The sequence below is a fragment of the Rhinatrema bivittatum genome, chromosome 4, assembly GCF_901001135.1.
Source record: "Rhinatrema bivittatum chromosome 4, aRhiBiv1.1, whole genome shotgun sequence".
NCBI lineage: Eukaryota > Metazoa > Chordata > Amphibia > Gymnophiona > Rhinatrematidae > Rhinatrema > Rhinatrema bivittatum.
Window position 1 is genome coordinate 47,685,980 of NC_042618.1, and position 23,683 is coordinate 47,709,662.

At 44.8% G+C, this 23,683-nt stretch overlaps 1 protein-coding gene across 1 annotated transcript in view; it reads right to left on the reverse strand.

The window, feature by feature from the left end:
• The window catches only part of GPR132 (G protein-coupled receptor 132), a 72,613-nt gene extending 56,895 nt beyond the window's left edge, over positions 1–15,718 (reverse strand). The window contains exons 1-2 of the mRNA XM_029598094.1: positions 15,581–15,718; positions 1,772–1,851 (exon numbers count right to left, since the gene is read on the reverse strand). The gene's annotated coding sequence lies outside the window, so the exon portion shown is untranslated. The remainder of the gene's footprint in view (positions 1–1,771; positions 1,852–15,580) is intronic.
• Between the last annotated feature and the right edge of the window lie 7,965 nt (positions 15,719–23,683).

Here is a 23,683-nt window from a genome sequence, read left to right on the forward strand (position 1 = left end):
CTTGGTGGCATCTGGGTGAGTGTGGCCGGTTCAAGGCCATCTGATGGCTGACCAAACATGATATGCAATATGAGCTGGTGAGGCAAGAGAGAAAAGGAAGTGCAACAAAGCGGGAGAGAAACGCAGATGCAGGAAGGGAAGGTTGGCAGGGATACAAGAGAAAGATTGGGGTAGAATTTAATGTGAAGAGGGAGAGAGAGCAATGGAGAATGAAAAACTGAATGAGAAGGAAGAGGCTGCAAAATATTGTAAGTATGAGAGACAAGAAAGCCATATAGTAAAGTTTCAAATGTGTAAATATCCTGTTCTCACATAATTGCTATTTTATATACATGAAAAGTATTCATGTACATTACATTTCATGGAGATATATACGAGTGAGAAAAAGGGGTGGTCTGAGGCATTCCGGGACAGGGCCACCAGTTACACAGGTAAGTTGCTATTTTATAAGACAATTACGCACATATATTTAGCAACTTATTCGCATAATTTTACACCTGCCAATTATCTTGCAGGTGTAATTAATATTAGACTTGTTTATTGTGTATTATTGGCTGGGTGGACTGTGGGGAGTTCAGGCTGAAGAACCAGGAGGATATTGATGACCTGGAGAAGGACTGGGTGAACTGGATAGAGGAATCAGAAAAGCTAATATTTTCAATGATGTGCGCATGCTTTAATATATACCGACTTCTGCATGTAAATCAGGTTTAATGTGCCTGCTATTTTATTTTCGGATGTAAAATATACACATATATTTTTAAAATTGGTAGGAAAAGTATGCATGTTCAGTGTATCGAAATACTCGCTTCCAATGCACTGCATGTTTTTGCACATAAACATATATAGGCACATATTTTGCGGGTAGAATTATAATACATGTATAATTGATATTGTAGATCTCTGCGAGGGCCCCAAGGAGTTGTTTGAAAGTTATCCTCTACAGGTGGAAAGCTAGCTCTCCTTCAGTGACCCTCTAGTAGTATGTATTGCATCATCAAGTGATTGTTTTTTACTTGTCCTAGATTCTCACCTGGGCATTGAGGGAGAAAAGCCTCAATACTAAGGGGGTCATTTTGTAAGGCTTATTGCATGCGAAAAGTCCCTTTTCGCGTGCGCTTGCTAGGGGCGGAGTCGGGGCAGCGAGGGAAGATTTCGAGGCGGCGAGGAGGCAGACTCCGCAATGTCTTCGCTGGCAGCAATAAGGTAAGACCCGTTATCGCCACCAGTAGCGCGCCCAATAGTGCCATCTTTCACGGTGGCGCTATTGGGTGCGAAAGTCGGCAGCGATAACACCGCGGTGGTGCAATGGCTGCCGGCTTTCGCAGGCCCGCCCCCCCCTCCCCCCTGGTTTCGCTGGATTTACCATTCTAGCGATAGAATGGTGAATCCAGGCCTAAATTAGCTGGGGCTGGGAGGGAGGAGAGGGAACTAGAAATGGGAAGGATACATTTCAAAGCCATAACTCGTTTCATGTTAACACTGTTATATATAAACCATCATGATGTACCTATGGATGTCGGTAGATAAAAAGCCTTTAAATAAATAAATAAATAATATTAAAGGCAATTTATTTTTATAGAGCGCAGTTCCAAAACGCTTGTCGTGGTATACAGTACAATTAATGTTCAACGGTTTTTATTGAGTAAATCAGAAACAAATGAACAGTGGTAACACCGAGATACATTACAACATTTCCAACAAAGTGCATTCAATATGTGCCATACAATCAACGGACCAGTCAAAACATAACTGGTAAATAGGGACTTACCTGGAGAAAACGGCTCCTTGGAAAATTGCCCTGCTCAGAGTGGTTACAAATCTTTGCGGGTTTCCATCGCATACTTTTAGCTGCAGAACAAAGAGGCATTCCTTTGAGTGTGTTTAGGTCAGGGGAGCAAAAACCTTGCATACATTCGGCTTCCAGTTGCATGAGCGGGTGCTATCTTGCCCCTCCTCAGCTGTCCGCACAAACAGCAGGTGCAAAGTATGCAAACTTTTTATTTATTGAATTTTTTTGGGGGGGGAAGGACCCGTCTGCTTTTTTGAGCTTGCGGTTCCATTGGAACTGGTACTCGGATCCTGGTGCTGTAATCCTTCATTTGCAACTACCTGGGGATTTTTTCCTCCCTATTTCCTCTCTCCCTCTCCCCCACCCCCCTCCATTATACTGTGCCCAATCAGAGTGGCAGCAGGGCTTCAGCCAGAGGCTCCTTCTGGGGACCCTGCAATCGTGAGCCCTTACTCCAGTCAGTAGGGTGTCATCATCGCCCGCTGACTGCTACTTTCCTCCTTCCCCTGGGGGCTGTGAATGCTACTTCCACAACATCTCCAGGTGTTGACTATCCCAGAATGCGGAATCCCAAACAAGGGGTCAAATCGGGGTCCCTCAGCAGCTCCTACTGAGTCACCCCCAGACATGAATGCTTTTAACGGGTGTGGTTTGTGCTTGCTAATTTTCAAGCAATTATTCATTCACTTTATTTATCATCTGCCTTTCCTACAGGAGCTCAAGGTGAGGTATAATGAATATAAAAACAATAACATAAACAGGATAAGAGCCAGAACACAACAAAACAATATAAAATCACAGATTTATATCATAACACAAAACACTAGCTAATAAAATGAAAAGATAAAAACAGAAAAATAAGATTACCAAAGAATGGATCAAAATTTAAACGCATTTTTGAACAAGCAGATTTTAACCATTTTTCCAACTAACAGGTCAGGTAGTTGTCAGCTAGATGGGTTTCCTTCAGCAAGAGATTCCTGCAAGGTACTTGTGACCTCCATGCATTAGTAGCCTGGATTGGCCACTGTTGGAAACAGGATACTGGGGTTGATGGACCCTTGGTCTGACTCAATATGGCAATTTCTTATGTTCTTATGACTGGGACCAATACAAGAAAATGCCCTTGTGTAGATGCCAAAAAGTTTAATCTCTGACAACAGAGGGACAACCAGAAGGGCTTCATTTTCTGGTCTTAATAAGTGACCTGCAACATATGAAATTATCCGATTTGATAAATAACTGGGACCAAAACTTTTAAGTGCTTTAAAAACTATATCAAAATTTTAAAATGAATATAAAATTAGACTGGAAGTCAATTGAGGTCTTTCAGAACTGGGCTCTTGTGATACTTCGTCTCAGTTAGCAGGTGAGCTGCTGCCTTATGCAGGGTTGGTGCTTTCATTAGGCAAGCCAGGGGGTTGCCTAGAGCGCCAGAATTATGGGGGCAGCAAAATCCTGCCAGTGTGAGGTATAGAAGGGTGGCGAGTCACTGCTTCAGGTAATAGGGATCACTGTGCTGGAGCTGCCTCCAATAAGGTAAATTGGAGAGGGGAGTGCATGACTGAAGGTTTGCTTAGGGCACCAAAATACTCTTGCGCTGACCCTGGCCTTAGGCACTAATTGAAGCTTCCACATGCTTTTCTCAAGAGACTAATATAGAGGCCATTACAATAGTCTAAATGGGATTTGACTAAATTGTTTATAAATGTAGCTAGTGCTGCTTCATCAAGGAAAGGTCTCAGTGGGTGAATCCGTCGTAACTGAAAGATGGCAGTTTTTGAAACAGCCGAGATTTGTGATTCCATTGATAAAACAATTCTGAAACAAACCCCAGACTTCAAACCTGGCTATTGAAAAAGAGATAAACCCCATTTAATAATATAACAGACTTTAATTCTGGCAGCAAGCATTTTCCCATCCTTAAATATCAGATTTATTAGTTTTCAGCCAACTGATCACATCGGCTAGGCACTGATTTAATTTAGATATTGCCTCATTGGGATCCGTTTTTAAGGCAATACAATTATAATGAATGCCAAGCTTTTGAATGACTTTTCCCAGCAAAATCATATAGATATTGAATAACATGGGAGACAGGATAAAACACTCCACAGGAAAGTGGCCAATGTTCAGAGAAAAAGTCCCCCAATAGTACCGTTCTGGAATCTATCTTCCAGGTAAGAGCTGAATCAGTTTAAAGTTGAGCCCCCATTGCCTAGTTCTAACAAAAGGTTAAGTAGAATATTGTGGTCCATTATGCCAAACTTGGCTGACATTCAAAAGCACCAGTAAAGTTGCATTATATGTTCAGGTAACGGTGGAGATTGCCCTTTACTGCCACTAGTACCATCTCACTGCTGACACTTGCCCTAAAACCAGAATGAAATAAATCTAGACAGCTGGACTAATCCAAAAACTCTTTGCATTTGGTCAGCTGCCACACTTCCAAATATTTTCCTTCGGAACGGGATACTTGAAACAAGCCTGTTTGGCTTTCTTGAGAACTGCCCGTACTAGAGACTTCTTTTGTGAGTCGGGCACAATGCCTTCTGTTAGTGAATTTATTAAAAAGAGGTGTGAATGATAAAGGAGACCTCCTCTGGCACATCTCACTGGCTAAGAAGGGCATGGATGTAAAGGGCAGGTAGTCTGATGCAGTGGTTCTCAACCAGTGACAGATGGTTCTCACATGCATGATCCACTGAGCACATGGCCGTCTCGGAGCTATATGTATACATATACTCTGCATCTACAGGAACTGCCCCGGCCCTCTAACAATGGGTGCAGAGCAGAACTGGGACACTTCCTGTACAATTCACCATACAAAAAAATATATTTCTGGTGTCATCTCAGTAACAGTAACATAAATGCTCTCTCCTACCAGGCACAATAGCCCTCCTTATGAAAAGTCAGTCATTTTCCACCAATGCATGTCCTATTGAGAAAACACAACAAATAAGATTGATACAAATGCCTACATGTGTTATTGTTTGTAAGGTTTTGGGTGGACCCTTGGACACTGTGGCAGATGACCACGCCCACGGGGGGAAGTTCCGTGAGGGGCCACAGGTCAGGCTCAGCTTTAGGACACACAACACAGAATTATCTTTTATTAAACAGAGTTGAGAAGCCACCAGAGGTGGCAGTAGTGAGTAGCGATGAAGCCTGGCTGGGCTTGTAGTCCCTCAGGACACTGGAACAGCGATCCCTCAATAGCTGTGCTGTAGTGGAGAGAAACTGAGATAGTGAGTACAGTGGAGCATACACAGGGTTCTGGTATAGAACCTCATTGGTAGATTACTCACACAGCGGTTTCTCCCGGAAGGTAACACAGAAGCTGGAATAGAGCCAGGCCCTCGAGGAGCGAGTACCTGGTTCCAGGAAATAGCTCTGAGAGAATATAGATGGTAACTCACTGATGGTGTAGGCAGCGGTTTCTTCTAAGCAGAAGTGAGCTCAGGCAGCAAGTCGGGGAACATGGGCCCTCGAGGAGCGAGTACCGGTTCCAGACAGCGACCTGAAAGAAAAGAGAGAGGCCCCCGAGGAGCGGGTACCCCGATAGAATAAGTCCAATTAAGGAAAGGCAGAGTAGCTAGGTACGGAGAGCGAATACCATCCGTAAGGACTCCCCTTGCTAACTCGAATAGCTAGCAAACAGAGTAGGCTTTTGTATTCGGGATGCGTGACGTCATCACAGGGGGACGCCCCTGAGGTTCACGCCAAAGAAGGAATAAGAAGCAGGGCCGCGCGGCATGCGCGCCCTATGGTAGCTGAACAACTTGGCGGGATGCAGGGCCCAAACCGGACTGGGGACGCCGGAGAGGATGGCAGGAAGATGCCGCGGCAGCCAGAAGTCCATCAACCGCAGGAGGAGTCGCCAAAGAGGTAAGGAGGGCGGAGTGGAGACGTCAGGCAGCGACAGTCGTAATAACATGCTAGTAAAATACCTCATCTTGGTCACACACATAGAATTGACCTTCACCAAGTACAGAAAGACCGCAAATTACAAATACGGAGACAGAAAGTGGAATGGAAACCCAAAAAAGCCACTCTGCATGCAGTGCAAAACTGGAGAAATGGAAATAGAAATATAGCACCTAACAGACTCCCAGGATCTGCAATAATGCACACAAACTAATGCGCAAAAAGTTACAGCTACATGTTGGAACACACTCAAACAATATCAACCCTACCTATGAAAAGGCAACGCTACAAATATTATCAAATATTTAACTAGGCCCTAAACACCAATACACAATTGCGTCCTGATCATCCTGCTACAGTCATGGATCAGATACACTTCATTGAACCAATTCTTGGACATGGCTGAAATGGAGATCTAAGGAGGATCCCAAGAAATAAGCAAAGAAGGATAGCAAAGTTTGTCTTCCCATGATAAGTAACAACTCTTCTGTTATCTCTTCCTGCTTAATGTTTACAATTCTCTTATTAAATGTTCAGTCTCTATCAAAAAACTCCCTCTGATAAATGATCTGTTAGAGGATTTAAATTCTACTATTTTTTGCATTGCTGAAACCTGGCTGAACGACAAAGATAATGTGCTCTTAAACCAAATTTCACATCCCAAATATAGGGGCGGAGTTTAAAAGGGTTACGTGCGTAATATACGCGCGTAACCATTTTAAATCCCTCCTGCACACGCCGAGCCTATTTTGCATAGGCTCGGCGACACGCGTATGTCCTGGGGCTTGAAAAAGGGGGTGGGGACTGAGTGGGGTGGGGCGATCGGGGCGGGGTGGGGGTGGGGCTGGAGCCTCCAGGCACAGCGGCCATTTGCCACTGTGCCCGGGATCGTGGGCCGGCCGTCGGCCAGCGCGCGTAACCTACGCCTGCCTGGAGGCAGGCGCAACTTAACAGATAACAGTAAGGGAGGGGTTTAGGTAGGGCTGGGGGGCGGGTTAGGTATGGGGAAGGGAGGGGAAGTGGGGGAGGGGCGGGAGGAAAGTTCCCTCCGAGGCCGCTCCGATTTCGGAACGGCCTCGGAGGGAATGGAGGAAGGCTGTGCGGCTCGGCATGCACCGACCCAGGATTTTATAATATGCACGCGGCTGCAGGCGCATGTTATAAAATCTGGCATAGATTTGTGCATGCCGGGTTGCGCGCACAAATCTACGCCCTCCTGTAGGTTTAAAAATCTGGCCCATAATGTATTTCATTTTCCTAGACCTAAACGAAAAGTGGGGGTTTATTAATAATCAGTAAAAAAGAACTTAAGCTAATACCATACAAAGTTGAGATTAACTCTCCCTACAAGGTGGCAATATTAAAATCACCTCAACTAAACATAGGAATAGTTTATTGTCCCCCATGAATACTACAAAAACACCTCTAATCGAATTATTCGCTAAGGTGTTTCCATCATCAGACTCTACCTTAATTGTAGGAGACTTTAACCTACATGTAGATAGAACACCTAAAACTACAGCATGTACAATATTTTTAGAGACAATGGAAGCAATGGTATGGTCACAGTTTGTTACTAACGCTATTCATAAAACAGGACATATTCTAAACCTAATATTTGCCAATAACAATAACCGTCTAATCAATACCTCCCACATTATATTGCCATGGTCCGATCACCAATTCATAAAGGTGGAAATAAACTTCCTCAACCCAACTCATAAAAATATAAATAATAATCAAACTTTTACCTTCAGAAAAAAAGATAGAAACGGATGTATTGGCAGAATCATTTAAAAATAAGCTACTTGGTTTAAATCAAGCTAATACCTCCTCAGTATTTAATTCCTGGGATCAGATTGTCAATGAAATAGCTGAAAACCTAAGTCCAATCCAGATAACAACTATTCAAAAAGAAAGGAATACCTCTAAACAAAAGAAGCCATGGTACAATAATGATTTAAGACGCACCAAACAGACCGTTAGAAAATTTGAGAAACAATGGCAGAAATGTCCGTCTGCTGAATCCCTAGGAAAATATAGATTTCTCCTAACAAAATACTGTGCACTAATAGAGATGTGTGTAGTTTTTACATGTTGGCTTGGGCGACCTGTGGAAAACTTTGTTTTCCAATGGGTCATTTTTCTTTCGGCGATTTTTCACTAAAAAAACCACCCCAACCCTTTAAATTTAGTTTATTACAACCTCCTGACCCTCTAGACCCCCCAAAACTTTCCTAAAATCCGTGGTGGTCCAGCGGGGGTCCCAGGAGCAATCTCTCGCTCTCGGGCTGTCAGCTGCCAGTAAACAAAATGGCGCCGGTGGCCCTTTGCCCTTACCATGTGACAGGGGCTACTGGTGCCATTGGTCGGCCCCTGTCACATGGAAGGAGCAATGGATGGCCCGCACCATTTTCTAAGATGGCACCGGCCTTCCATTGCTCCTACCATGTGACAGGGGCCGACCAAATGCACCGGTAGCCCCTGTCTCATGGTAAGGGCAAAGGGCCACCGGCACCATTTTGTTTACTGGCAGCCAACAGCCTGAGAGTGGGAGATCGCTCCCGGGACCCCCGCGGATTTTAGGAACGTTTTGGGGGGGGTCCGGAGGGTGGGGGGGGTGTAATAAACTAAATTTTAAGGGTTGGGGTGGGTTTTTCTTTTTTATAATAAAGGTGCCCCTCCCCCCATGCTAACCCAAACAACGAATTTTCCCCGAAGTTCAGGGAAAATCCATCTCGGGATTCAGGTCCTCCTATCCATGCCGAATTGGACAATTTGTTTGAAATTTTCCAATTCGGCAAAACGAATGCACATCTCTACTAATTAATAAAGCAAAAAAAAAGATTACTATGCTAAACAGATTCATGGGGTAATATTTAATTCCAAATTGCTCTTTGAAGTTGTTAAACACTTAATCAAGAACCCATCATCCTCCATCTCGAGAAACTATTACTTCTCAAAGGACGCTTGAAATCAATATATCACTTATTTCTTAGATAAAAACTATAGGTTGAAATTGCAATTCCCCACCTGTTCGCCAACAAAAGAACCTGAAGAAACACATGGTCTGGCTAAATGGACCACATTTGACAGAGCAACTAATCTTGAAATTAGTCAAATCATTGCTAAAATTAATCCTGCTATTCACCCACATGACCCAAAATCCAGCCAGTTCTTTGAAACAAGTACACAGCGTAATCACTCTGACAATCGCAACCATAATCAATCATTCGCTCTTAGAAGGATTGGTTCCACATGGGGCACAACAAGCTGTGATAAAAACACGCCTAAAAAATAAAATTGGTAGAATTGACAATTGGGATAATTATCGTCCACTATCCAATTTGTCTTTTCTCTCAAAAGTTCTTGAAAAAGCAGAGTTATCTCAACTGGTAAACCATTTGGAAGACCATGATACATATACCCAAACCAATTTGAATTTAGGAAAAATCGCTCAACTGAGACTTTACTCATCTCTCTAATGGACTCTGTCCTTGGAGGGTTTGATGATAATAAATCTTTTCTTGTGCTAATTGATCAAACAGATGCCTTTGACGCTGTGGACCACACCCTGTTATGTCATCAGCTGAGCAAAATTGGAATTGACGGTAGTGTTCTCAAATGTTTTTTTTCCCTTTCTATCTAGTAGAATATTCCAAGTCAAACTGGGCAACCACATATCTGATACCTTCCATATTGATACAGGTGTCCCTCAAGGTTCAGCACTCTCAGCAACATTATTCAATATCTATCTGCTCCCTCTGTGTAAATTACTAGCATATTTAGGAATCACCTTCTTCCTATACACTGATGACATATACAGGTTCTTATGGCCTGGTGACATACTGATGACATACTGATGACATACACAGGTTCTTATGGCCTGGATTGGCCACTGTTGGAAACAGGATGCTGGGCTTGATGGACCCTTGGTCTGACCCAGTATGGCATTTTCTTATGTTCTTATGTTCTTACAGTTTTACATCCCATTTGCCAAATCATTTGAAAATATGGCATCGACACTCTCAAAATATATGAAAGCAATACAGCAAGAACTATTTCAACTGAAACTAATATTAAACACAAAAAACCCCTTAAATCATCTGGTTAAGCAGAAATTCTTCTATAGTTAAACCTCCACCTCTAGACCTGGGTAATTTTCACATTACCCACACAGATCAAGTATGGGATTTAGGTATCCAGACAGATGAAACCTTTACAATGAAAAAGCACATAAATAAATTAATGCAGGCTACCCCAAGCTGCACATATTACATTGGTTGAAACCTTTTCTTACTTCCGAGGACTTCCGTACTGTTTTATAAACTCTAATTTTCTCAGACATAGACTACTGTAACTCCCTTTACTCGGCCTTCCTTCATGTCTATTAAAACAATTACAGTTATTACCAAATGCCTCAACAAGACTTTTATTAGGAACAAGGAAATTTGATCACATCTGTTATGCCCGTTGGTCGCAGTCGGCTGTGACCATTGTTGCTCACTTTTTGCCTTATGGCATTGACTCCAATGGGAGGACTTGCAGCCTCCGACAGCTATCGCCGGCCTGCTCGCCCCTGTTCCCAGGCCTCTCTGGACAGTGTGGATGCTGCCGACCACCATCTTGCCTTCAGAGCTCCTTAGATGTGCACGCGAGCTTCTGGGCAAGTCTTATGCACACCATGGCTGGAACCTCGGGGGCGTACCCCCCTCTCCCCCGGATGACGTCATTCTCCAATGGCTCTTAAGCTGGCTGGCCCTGTCTGCCTACTACTTGGCAACGAGTTCCCTCATTGCTGAATCTGCTTTGCTCACTTAAGGACCTTCCATTCCAGCTCCTGCTTCCTTGGTGTGAGACAACCCGGGTACCCGCTCCTTGGGGGCCCTTTTCATCGTCTCTGGCTATCCGCTCCTTGGAGGGCCTTTCGCTTAGGACTGCTGCTTGCCCCATTCCCCGGGGCTTCCTCTGGAACTAACTCTACCTCCACTGTGAGTACTTCGCTCGCAGACCACTACCGTATTCTCTCTACTGAGGAACCCTCATCGGTGTACCCCACTCTGCGGACCACTACCGTATCATCTCTACTGAGGAACCCTCATTGGTGTACCCCACTCTGCGGACCATTACCGTATCATCTCTACTGAGGAACCTTCATCGGTGTACCCCACTCTGCGGACCATTACCGTATCATCTCTACTGAGGAACCCTCATTGGTGTACCCCACTCTGCGGACCATTACCGTATCATCTCTACTGAGGAACCTTCATCGGTGTACCCCGCTCTGCAGACCACTAACGTATCATCTCTACTGAGGACCCTCACCGGTGTACCCCGCTGTGCGGATCATTGCCGTATCATCTCTACAGAGGAATCCTCTTTCCTGGGTATTCTCCATTCCACAGACCCTGTGGCACTTCTGTGTCTGTGTGCTCCGTAGGCAGTGTCTCTCTCTCTCTCTCTCTCTCTACTCTCTCTCCAGTACCTGCCTATCAGCTGAGACCTCGCCTCCCGACGGTGAGGCTCACGGGCCTTCTCCCCGTGGGCGGTACCATCTCTCACCTCGGCCCAGGGCCCACAAACCCACAAATCCTAACAACATCACACCCTTGCTAATATCACTGCACTGGCTGCCAGTGCAATCTTGAATTTCTTATAAAGTATTAACACTAATATTTAAAATCATCCATTCCAATACCCTGGTCTGATAGGCATGACACTACAACCATACACACCACAGTGAACACTAATATCTCAAAATAAAGGACTATTGACTGTGCCTACAATACGGAGCACACATCTGACACAAATACAAGTTTGTGTGTTTTCCATAGCGGGCCCAAAGCTGTGGAATTCTCTACCTGAGATGTTGCATCTGATACCAGAAAGAAAGAGATTTAAACGTGAACAGAAAACCTGGCTATTCAGAAACGCATATAACTTAACTTAAAAACATCAGAATGCTACAAGGACAAAGATAACTGAAGAATGAATAATAAGTAGCAAGAGATAAGTATCTTAAGACAACTTACCGACCATTATGTGCTGTGGCGATCAAAAAAGTAATCAGAATGTTAGGAATTATTAGGAAGGGAATGGAAAGTAAAACAGAGGATGTCGTAATGCCTCTGTATCGCTCCATGGTGAGACCGCACCAATACTGTGTGCAATTCTTGCCACCGCATCTCAAAAAGGATATATCTGCACTGGAGAAAGTGCAGAGATGGGCGACCAAAATAAGGGGCATTGAATGGCTGTCCTATGAGGAAAGGCTAAAGAAGTTAGTGCTGTTCAGTTTGAAGAAGAGACGAGTGAGGGTGGTTATATGATAGACGTCTACAAAATCATGAAAGAACTTGAAGAAGTTAATGTAAATCTGTTATTTACTCTCTCAGATAATAGAAGGACCAGGGGCCCTCCATGAAGTTAGCAAGTAGTTCATTTAAAACAAATTGAAGAAAATTCTTTTTTCACTTAGTGCATAATTAAGCTCTGGAATTCATTGCCAGAGGATGTGGTTACAGTAGTTAGTGTAACTGGGTTTAAAAAAGGTTTGCATAAATTCCTAGAGGATAAATCCATAAACTGCTATTATGGAAGTTAATAGTAGCTTGTGATCAATCTACTGTTTGGGTACTTGCCAGGTACTTGTGACTTGGATTGGCCACTGTTGGAAACAGGATACTGGGCTTGATGGACCTTTGGTCTGACCCAGTATGGCATTTCTTATGTTCTTATACTACTAGCCTGATGTCTTAGACCATTAGCTAATACGTATTAGAACATCACAGTTGATTTATATTAATCCATGTTGTGTTGACCTATAATATGAATGTTACTTTTGTAAACCCTTGTGATCATTTGGAACAACGGTATATAAAATGTCTAAATAAATAAATAAACACACAAATAAATAAATAAAAAAGGGCTTAGGGACTGGCTCATCAATTTTTTTTTTCAGCACAAACTGATTTAGTCCTGATTTCAACCCATTGCGGGTGCGGCATCATCATTCTAATTTCCTTACGATAAACAGGACCGCAAATGGGGCAAGACCAGAACCAGGTCAATTGGTCCTGTAAAATTGATGCCAGTTGATAACCTTCCCTATGTTAAAAATTCTTCATGATAAATCAGGTAACTGATTATCTAGGCAAATTTCTCTACTCATACTAACGACCCTGCTACAGCGAAGGCGTTTGCTATCATTATTATCATGATTCCTGGGAAGCTTGGGGACATGTCTGACAGGTACAGCACGGGAAGCTCAAGAGGGATTTATTTATTATTATTTTTTCATCCTGGCAGTTTTCTTCTGTTCCTTTGTACTTCCAGCTCAGTGGGAACTAGCACTAGCACTGGCACTAGCACTAGCAGCCTGAGCCTTCATTTACAACTACCTGGGGATTTCCCCCCTATTTTATATCACTCCCTGCCCCCCCCCCCCCCCCCCAATACCTTAGTCTGGTTATTGCTATGACACTTCTGGGCTAGGGGCCATGCTCCAGGGTTCCTTCCATAATCCTGAAATCTTGGGCTCTGAATCCAACTAGCAGGTGTGACCCTTAAGCAGTGAGCCTGACTCCCTCCTCCCTCCTGAGGGCTGTGAACGCTGCCTCTGCAGCATCCCTGGCCCGACTGGCTCAGGGAGTTGAAGGCCCATTGTGGGCGGGGATCAGACCAGGAACCTTTCATAGGGCAGTGCATAGTAGGGATGTGAATCGTGTCCTCGATCGTCTTAACGATCGATTTCGGCTGGGAGGGGGAGGGAATCGTATTGTTGCCGTTTGGGGGGGTAAAATATCGTGAAAAATCGTTAAAAATCGAAAAATCGAAAAACCGGCACATTAAAACCCCCTAAAACCCACCCCCGACCCTTTAAATTAAATCCCCCACCCTCCCGAACCCCCCCCAAATAACTTAAATAACCTGCGGGTCGTTAAAAATCGAAAAAATCGAAAAACCGGCACATTAAAACCCCCTAAAACCCACCCCCGACCCTTTAAATTAAATCCCCCACCCTCCCGAACCCCCCCCAAATAACTTAAATAACCTGCGGGTCCAGCGGCGGTCCGGAACGGCAGCGGTCCGGAACGGGCTCCTGCTCCTGAATCTTGTCGTCTTCAGCCGGCGCCATTTTCCAAAATGGCGCCGAAAAATGGCGGCGGCCATAGACGAAAAAGATTGGACAGCAGGAGGTCCTTCCGGACCCCCGCTGGACTTTTGGCAAGTCTCGTGGGGGTCAGGAGGCCCCCCACAAGCTGGCCAAAAGTTCCTGGAGGTCCAGCGGGGGTCAGGGAGCGATTTCCCGCCGCGAATCGTTTTCGTACGGAAAATGGCGCCGGCAGGAGATCGACTGCAGGAGGTCGTTCAGCGAGGCGCCGGAACCCTCGCTGAACGACCTCCTGCAGTCGATCTCCTGCCGGCGCCATTTTCCGTACGAAAACGATTCGCGGCGGGAAATCGCTCCCTGACCCCCGCTGGACCTCCAGGAACTTTTGGCCAGCTTGTGGGGGGCCTCCTGACCCCCACGAGACTTGCCAAAAGTCCAGCGGGGGTCAGGAAGGACCTCCTGCCGTCCAATCTTTTTCGTCTATGGCCGCCGCCATTTTCGGCGCCATTTTGGAAAATGGCGCCGGCTGAAGACGACAAGATTCAGAGCAGGAGCCCGTTCCGGACCGCTGCCGTTCCGGACCGCCGCTGGACCCGCAGGTTATTTAAGTTATTTGGGGGGGGGTTCGGGAGGGTGGGGGATTTAATTTAAAGGGTCGGGGGTGGGTTTTAGGGGGTTTTAGTGTGCCGGCTCACGATTCTAACGATTTATAACGATAAATCGTTAGAATCTGTATTGTATTGTGTTCCATAACGGTTTAAGACGATATTAAAATTATCGGACGATAATTTTAATCGTCCTAAAACGATTCACATCCCTAGTGCATAGCACTTACCACTGAGCTAGCCCCTGAAGTGAGATTTCAAAAGATAAGAAGTATGTAAATATTATTCAGTCAATGCCATGCATCCCTGCCTGGGAGAACAGTATTAATAAGAATAAAAAGATCATAAGATCTCTGGGCACCATCTAAGAAGGCTAATCACAATAAACTCTCTTGACCTTCAGTATAGTTGAGGTAGAAGGATGGAAAAGTGCATTTTCAGACTCTTAAGTGTCCTCACTGTTGCAAAAAGAAATAAAGGAAACATGCTATGCCATGACTGTTGAACATATCAACTACATCACGATACAGGACAGGATAGTTTAAAGGTAATCACAAGAAAAATTAGGCTTGACTTAGGACCATAGAGCAAGTTCCACGGCACATAAAAAAAGGTGGAAAATGTTATGCGTATATAATCAGTCAGGCACTTTATAGCCAATTAGAACATCCCTGTGAGCTCCTATATCAATGTTTTCAGCGGTCCCTACTACAAATTTAGCGTCACTTAGAATCCTGACCTACAGGACACGCACGGACAGCCGAATCCACCCTGCAGCTGATTTCGTCGGGTTTTCTGACTGCCTTCAAGCTGCTAAGGGCATGTAAGACACAACATACCCCCCACCACCTAATGACAGTTGAGTGCGAGAACTCATTTGGTCTATCAGCTTGTTAAATCTCCAATAATCGTGCCCTCAAGAGAAATTTGAGAGAAACAATGGCCCCAAGGAAGATAATCTGCAGATCAATCACCCTGCTATCTATTGACTTCCTCTCTACGTGCCTCACAAGAAAGCAGGTCTGGCTTACAACAACTGAACCGATCACTGCATGCATTTTTCTTTTCTCAATTTCTAGCAGACAGCACCAACAATCAACAATAAATATATATGTCCCAGGCAAATATCATGAAACAACTTACCCTCGGGGTAGGAATAGAGCATACACAGTTTTGCAATGGTAGCTTTAATTGTTTCCACTCCAGATCGAGTTTCGGAGCGCTCTTCCATGCGCGTCGTTCACCATAACTGTCTAGAAAACCCTTACAGGAAGTTGTAAGTAAATCAAGCAGCCTGCTAGCGCCGAATCTTCTTCCAATAAGAAAAGCTCACAATAAACAGGAAAGGTTCTTATTTAGTCTACATAAGAAGAAGAAATTTCTGAAAAGCAGGCAGTAGTACACACGACGGCAATTAGAAAGAAACACTAATAATTTTGATAGTGACCAATTAAAAGCCAAAATGTAACCCTGAACAGAATTAGTGAAAAAAGAAGAGATTTAGGATTCTAGTTTGAAAGGTGAAATCTTTTGAATCTTTGTATTACAATTAGAGGTTTCAATCAAGCTTGCTCGACAGTTTGAAAAGGCTGACAAGCTTCCTGCAAGTCCAGAGCAAAACGATTGAGGTTTTCTAAGACGGTCATAGCATGGCTAATTTGCATTGCGTATCAGTAATAATGTGGTTGTAACAGCTAGAGGCTGAGAGGAGATAAGAAAAGTTATATTTATTGGGCAGATTTGGAGGGCTTTGGTTATACTAAGGTTAGAGGCTGTCTTGCTTTTTGCGTTTTCTGGGGTATTTTATTTAGCTTTTGTGGAGAGGCTTTTGTCTAAGTGACTGTATGGGGATTATGATGTTTGTAGTTGTATATTGTAATAGCATTGTGTAATCTGTCTCGAGCAGCTCTTAGAGGTGATTAATAAGTGTAAATAAATAAGTGTACACCATAGCACCTCCAGAAGGAGAAAATAACTTTCAAATTCAGAGCAACACCCAGCAACATTGCCAGGCACTTTAAAGATCTGGGGCACAGGACCAAGGGTCTTTTTATACCCCACCACACCCCAGCCTCTGGTTTGTCCACTTTTCCACAAACTAAAACTGGACACTTGAGGACTGGGGGAGGAAGGAAACTCACCTCCTGATCCTCCCTCATTTGTATAAATTTGACGCCACTACCCCTGAAAATGCCTCCTTTCTCTCCTCCTTCTGTTTCTTCTATTCTAGCATCCCCAGGACAGTGGCAATGAACAATCTAACATGGATCAACAGAACTCATGTGCTACACTCAAGATTCAACGTGAAACAACATGGGAATGATGGAGCATAATCTGCATAGATGCATGCATTCCATTCATTGTGTTCTAGGACCACTATTTCTTAATATATTTATAAATGAGCTGGAAAAGGGAAAAATGAGTGACATGATCAAATTTTCCAATGACTCAAAATTATTTCAAGTTGTATCACAAGAGCATTGTGAGAAATTGCAAGAGGATCTTGCAAAACTGGGAGACTGGGCATGCAAATGGCAATGCATGGATGCGTGGATGAGACGATGTTGCAGGGAAGAGGGTTTCAGTTTTGTAAGGAACTGGGGAATCTTTTGGGGAAGGGGGAGACTTTTCTGAAAGAATGGGCTCCGCCTTTACCAGCGTGGAACCAGTCTGCTGGCGCTAACTTTTAAAAAGGTGATAGAGCAGCTTTTAAACTAGAACAAGGGGGAAAGCTGACAGTCACTCAGCAGTAGGGGTGTGCATTCGTTCCCCACGAATCGGGAATCCGCAACATATAGGGCCCTGTTCGTTGTATTTGTGGGGAAGCGAAACGTATCGCGATTCCCCACGAATACAACGAATCTTCGCCGAATTATTCGGCCACCTAAATGAGCCAATTTAAACATACCCCCACCCTCCTGACCCCCTCAAGACTTACCAAAACTCCTTGGTGGTCCAGCAGGGGGGTCCGGGAGCCATCCCCTGCACTCACACCCTCGGCTGCCGGTTTCAAAATGGCGCTGATAGCCTTTGACCTACTATGTCAAAGGGGCTACCGGTGCCATTGGTCAGCCCCTGTCACATGGCCATCGGCGCCATCTTGTGCTCCTAACATGTGACAGGGGCTGACCAATGGCACCGGTAGCCCCTGTGACATAGTAAGGGCAAAGGCTATCGGCACCATTTTGATTACTGGCAGCCGATGGCCCGAGTGCATGAGATCACTCCCGGACCCCCGCTGGACCACCAGCGACTTTTGGCAAATCTTGGGGGATCCTCCTGACCCCCACAAGACTTGCCAAAAGTCCAGTGGGGATCCGGGAGCGACCTATTGCACTCCGGCCGTTGGATGCCAGTATTCAAAATGGCGCCGATCGCTTTTCCCCTTACTATGTCACAGGGACCGATGGTAGGTCTTAGGGGGGTCAGGAGGGTGGGGGTTGTAGTTAATTTAATTTTAGTGGGGAAACAAATAGGAATTAACGGATAAACATATCGGGGGGCCCCCTTGCCGAATGCAACGTATCTGCCCCCCTACGAATATGAATCCTGAATGCAATGTATGGCATCCCTCTGCACATCCCTACTCAGCAGTACATGGTTCGGAGGAATGTATCTTTGAAGGATACTAATGAAACAGGACAGTTAGGGCATCGCAACAGAGAGGTTCCAATAAAAGCAAACGTAGTCCATGTGCTTATAAGTAAAGAATCACCTGAGCTAAAGATTTCCAAATGATCCCTATCAACTGAAAAGTAGGTTGTTAATACAAAAAACCCCCACACTTTGAAATGTCTGTATGCCAATGCCAGTAGTCTAAGAAGAAAGATGGGAGAGTTAGAGTGTTTAGCAGTAAATGATGAGATAGACATAATTGGCATCTCAGAGACCTGGTAGAAGGAAGAAAACCAATGGGACATTGCTATATCAGAGTACAAATTATATTGCAATGATAGGGAGAATCAACTTGGTGGGGGCATGGCACTTTATGCCTGGGAGGGTATAGAGTCCAACAGGATAAGATCATACAAGAGACTAAGGGGTAGATTTTAAAAGCCCTGCGCGCGTAAATCCTGCTGGATTTACGCGCGCAAGGCACTTGTGTGCCGGCGCACCTATTTTGTATAGGCTGCTGGCGTGCGCAAAGCCCCAGGACGCGCGTAAGTCCTGGGGCTTCGTAAAAGGGGCGGGAGGGGGCGTGTCCAGGGGGGGCGTGTTGGCAATCCGGGGGTGTGTCTGGGGTGTGTCCGGGGTCTGGGGGTGGTCCGAGGCGGGTCCGGGGGTGTGGTGACGGTTCGGGGGCAGGCCGGGAGGGTGGTCCCGACTCCCCCCTCTCTGTGAAGAAATACTTCCTGACATTGGTTCTGAGTCTTCCTCCCTGGAGCTTCAAATCATGACCCCTAGGTCTACTGATTTTTTTCCAGTGTAAAAGGTTTGTTGTTGACCATGGATCATTAAAATCTTTCAAGTATCTGAAAGTCTGTAACATATCACCCCTGCTCCTTCTATTAGGGAATAACCACTGCTATTACTGGCATCAGTAGCATGGGATCTACTTAGTGTTTGGGTAATTGCCAAGTACTTGTAGCCTGGATTGGCCACTGTTGGAAACAGGATGCTGGGCTTGATGGACCCTTGGTCTGACCCTGTATGGCAATTTCTTATGTTCTTATGACCCCTGGAAAGCACCCAATCATTCTTATACACAGAAACACCCTCATGCAGGCTCCCATGCATTCACACACCTACACTCCCAGGCAGACTCCCGTTCATACACATGCACACATTGAAGGCAGACCCCCTTTCTTTTTTTTTTGCCAGCAACCTTGGAGCCTCTTTTGTTCCTCTGCTACTGCTTTCATTGCTGCCACGTAGCTATTGGGGAGGCGCCGATTGCTGGTAAGGGCACTGAAGCCTGTTCTGCCTCCTCCTCTGTGCAGGCCCCAAGGTATTAAAAATTTACGGGCTTCCAGTTCCTCCATACTGATCTTGTATATTGCGAGATCAGCATAGAGAAAGTGCTACACTTGCACATTCCCAAATATAACATATGCTAATCACAAAAAATGTATTTATTTTTTTACCTTTGCTATCTGATCTTAGTTTTTTAATTGGTTGGTCTTTTTTTTTTCCACCTTCCTTCTTGTTTTTTTTTTCCATTTCCATTTCCATGGTCTTTTTTCTGTTTCTTCAATCTCCATGTGTTGTCTTCCTTTCTTTCGTCAAACACATACTCAGGTTCTCATTCTCACATGCTTTCTCTCTCATACACACACAGACTCTCATTCCCACACGCTGTCTTTCTCACACACACATGGCTCTCATTCCCACATGCTGTCTCTCTCTCATACACACACACACGCACGCACAGGCTCTCGCACTTACATGCTATCTCATGCACACATAGCTCTCACTCTCACATGCTCTCTCTCATACATGCATACACACTGTCTCTCTCTTTCACATGCTGTCTCACTCTCACACACACAGATAGACCCTCTCATTCTCACATGCCATCTCTCTCAAACACTCAGGCTCTCACTATCACATGCTGTCTCTCACACACAGACACAGACACACACACACACAGAGGCTCTCACATGCTGTCTCTCCGAACATTTAGGGACTCACTCTCACACACAGGTTCTCAACTCACTCTGACACACTCACAATCTCTCAACTCACTCTCATACACATACACACACTCTACAGGGCCTCAGCCTCTTGCTTGCCTCTGGGCCTCCTCTTCGCAGGTCACTGTGGGATGGGCTCTGCAGCGGTCCTGATCGTCTTGGGCCGCCGCGAGGTGGGATCCACATTGGTCCTGCTACAAATGCTGCTCTGCTTCTGCAGGCAGCCAATACTCTTCCTCCTTCCTGCCCATCCGGCTCCAGCAACGCTTTTCTTCTGGGGCCGTGCAGGCAGGGAGGAGGCGGAGCCCTGGACATTTGGACATGAGCTTTTTCTTCGAGCTGTGGTGGGATGAGCTTCATCATGGCGCTGCTGATCTTCCTGCTGTGCGAAGCCAGCACACAGCATAGCAGTAGTTCCCTGTTCAGCCACCAGTGAGATGAGGTCCACCGGAAGCTGCATGGGCCTCCCTGTTGGCCATCAGCGGCCCCTTATAGTGCTGCACCTGGGGGCATTGCCTTCCCTCCCCTAGTACACCACTGCCACCGGCAGTCCCCAGGTCCTTTGTTGTTTTGGCGGCAGGGTGAGGTGGCCAGTAGAGGAGTTTAGGGGGGGGGGGGGGAGGGGCAGTTTTTGCTGCCTCCAAATGTTGCCGCCTGAAGCGGCCGCCTCACCCTGCCTCATCCTGTGTTAGCAGGATGGTCTCCAGCTCCACTTGCGGCACGCTGCGCTTCTCTCCAGATTCTGTGCAAAAATGAGAAATTCTCCTCAGAAGGGAAATTCTTTGCAAATCCTGCACTTCACAGTAGCGCAGAATTCCCTCAGGAGTAAATAATCTATAAGAAGAAGGAAAGCCTTTTATAAATTGAATGGAATTCAATTTGGATTTGGAAGATATATTTGGATTGTTAAAGTATATTGTCACCTAGACAATAAGTAGCAGTTCCACTGCTCAGACTTCTTCAGAAATTTCAAGCAAGGATGTGGCAAACACCTTTAGCTATCCTGTCTGTAGCGAGGAAGTTAGATCTCAAATACAAGGTTTATCATTTATTTATTTGGCACTTTTATATACCGATATTCTTGTAAACAAGTTACAAATCACCTCGGTTTACATTCTAACAATAACCATTTGCACTAGGACTCATTTGCACTCATGTCCGGCAAATTAAAAAGTTTAGCTCCTGCATCAGTCAGTAGTAAGAGAGTCCGCTTTGAAAAAAAAAGAAAAATGCTCCAGAACACATTCCAACCAATGTTCCCTCGAAGGACTGGGTTGCTGTGATCATACATTTTTTGTTTCATTACTCTGTGAGCACCACTTTCTTTGATACAAAAAGCCTATTAATTTTATGCTCATAGCAACTCAATCCTTAGAGGGAACATTGGTAGCAGTATACACACAAAGCTTCTCACACACACACACACACACACTCATCTCAGTAACTGCAAACCCATCACTGCCAAACACTTTGAAAAGTAACACAAATCCCTACAAAAAAACAAAACACCTAGAACTTTGCCATACCATATCAGCAGCACTATCTCAGGACACAAATAGTAGCAACCTTATCTTTGACACGGAAGCAATGCAAATGTTATATCATGCCCTAGATCACTAATACAGCATTTACTGGGGTTAACAGAACAAGCTGTACTGCTACATAGCCCTACAGAAAAACTGCACACCAGCAGAAATATGCATCTCAGTTACACATGCAGAACCCAGACAGATCCTTACCTAATACAGAATAAGGGACTACAAATTAGAAACAGAAACATGCAAACAAAAATAAAATGGAAAGCATGAGGAACCAGACTCTGAACAGTGTAATATTTATTTATTTATTTTATTTATTTAAATACTTTTCTATACCGAAGATCATGTACAAGTACATATCGGTTCGGTTTACAGTGAACCAACATTTGGAAATTACATCAAACAATATGAACTTAATTTAACAAAAGATTGTACAGCAAAACAAAAATACTGAAGAAAGAACAAATATAATTATGTAATGCACATTCCCAAAGATAACATATGCCAATCACTAAAATTTCAAAATAATTAAAAATTTTTTTTTTACCTTTGTTGTCTGATCTAATTTTTCTAATTGGTTGGTCCCAGGCTTCCCCCCCTCCCCCCCACAGTCCCTTTCTTGGTCTTTTCCCAATTTCTTTTTCTTTCTGTTTTTTTCTCTCCACCTGACTTCTTACTTTCCTCCCTCAAATACAAACTCAGGTTTTTATTCTCACACACACACACACACTCTCTCTCTCACACACACACTAACTCTCACATGCTCTCTCTCACACACACATAGGCTCCCACTCCCACATGCTATCTCTCACACGGCTCTCACTTTCACATGCTGTCTCTCTCTCTCATACATACACACCAGCTCTCTTTGTCACATGGTGTCTCACTCACTCTCTCTCTCTCTCTCTCTCTCTCTCTCTCTCTCTCACACACACACACACAGACTCTCACTCTCACATGCTGTCTCACACAGAGACACATGCTCTTACACCCATGCTATCTCTCACATACACACAGAGGGTCTCATATGCTGTCTCTCGCTCTCACACACACAGGTTCTCATTCTCACATGCTGTCTCCCCCCCCCACACAGACACAGTCTCTCAACTCTCACTCACACACACACACACACACACACACACTCTACAGGGCCTCAGTCTCCCTCTCGCCTTTGGGCCTGCTCTTTTTGGGCCACCACTGCTCCTCTCTGCACAAGGACTGATACTCTTCCTCCTTCCTGCGTGCGTGGCTCTCACAACTTTGTTCTTCCACACAGGCAGGAAGGAGGAAGAGCACCTGGAATTTTGGGGGCTTCTTCTTTGCTTCGGGCTGTGGTGGAATGAGTTCCACCAGGGCCCGCCGTTCTTCCTGCATGGGGAGTAAAAGTTGTGCATGGCCAAGAGAAAAGTTGTGTGCAGCCTCGCACGTGCACAGCTTAGAGGGAACATTGATTCCAACACTCCTCCTGGAAAAGATGCCAGGATGTTGGAGTTCCAAGCAGCAATGCTCAATTCTACAATAGCAGTTCAAATGCATATGATACAATATATATATTCCTGCCTACACAGGCTCCAGACCATGGCAGAAGCACTTCCAGTAGATACAATGGACTAATTCTTTCCAGTAATCCAAGAAACTAAAGAATGTGGTAAACATCTAATCAGATCAACATATGACGCTTGTGATACCTCCTTCAGAGCTTCTGCAACAGCCGTTAGGGCTAGAAGACTAACCTGGCTGCATGCATCTGGACTTCATGAAGATGTGCATGAGACACTTGCAGATGCTCCATGCACTGGTGATGACATCTTTGGAAAAAAAGTAAAGGATACAGTACATTTTATTAAAGATCATTATGCTACCCTCCTAGCGGCAATGACTGAACAGCCTTATATATCCAGAAAGAGTCATACCTACTCTAAGCAGATACATCTATCAGTACATCTATCAACACTCTTTTCTTCAGCAGCAGCAGCAGCAGCAGCAGCAGCATTAGAACAGGCCAGGTACTAGAGAGAGATCATAATCAAAACTTCTGCAATAGATGCAGACCATGGCTAATCCAAATTTTTTAT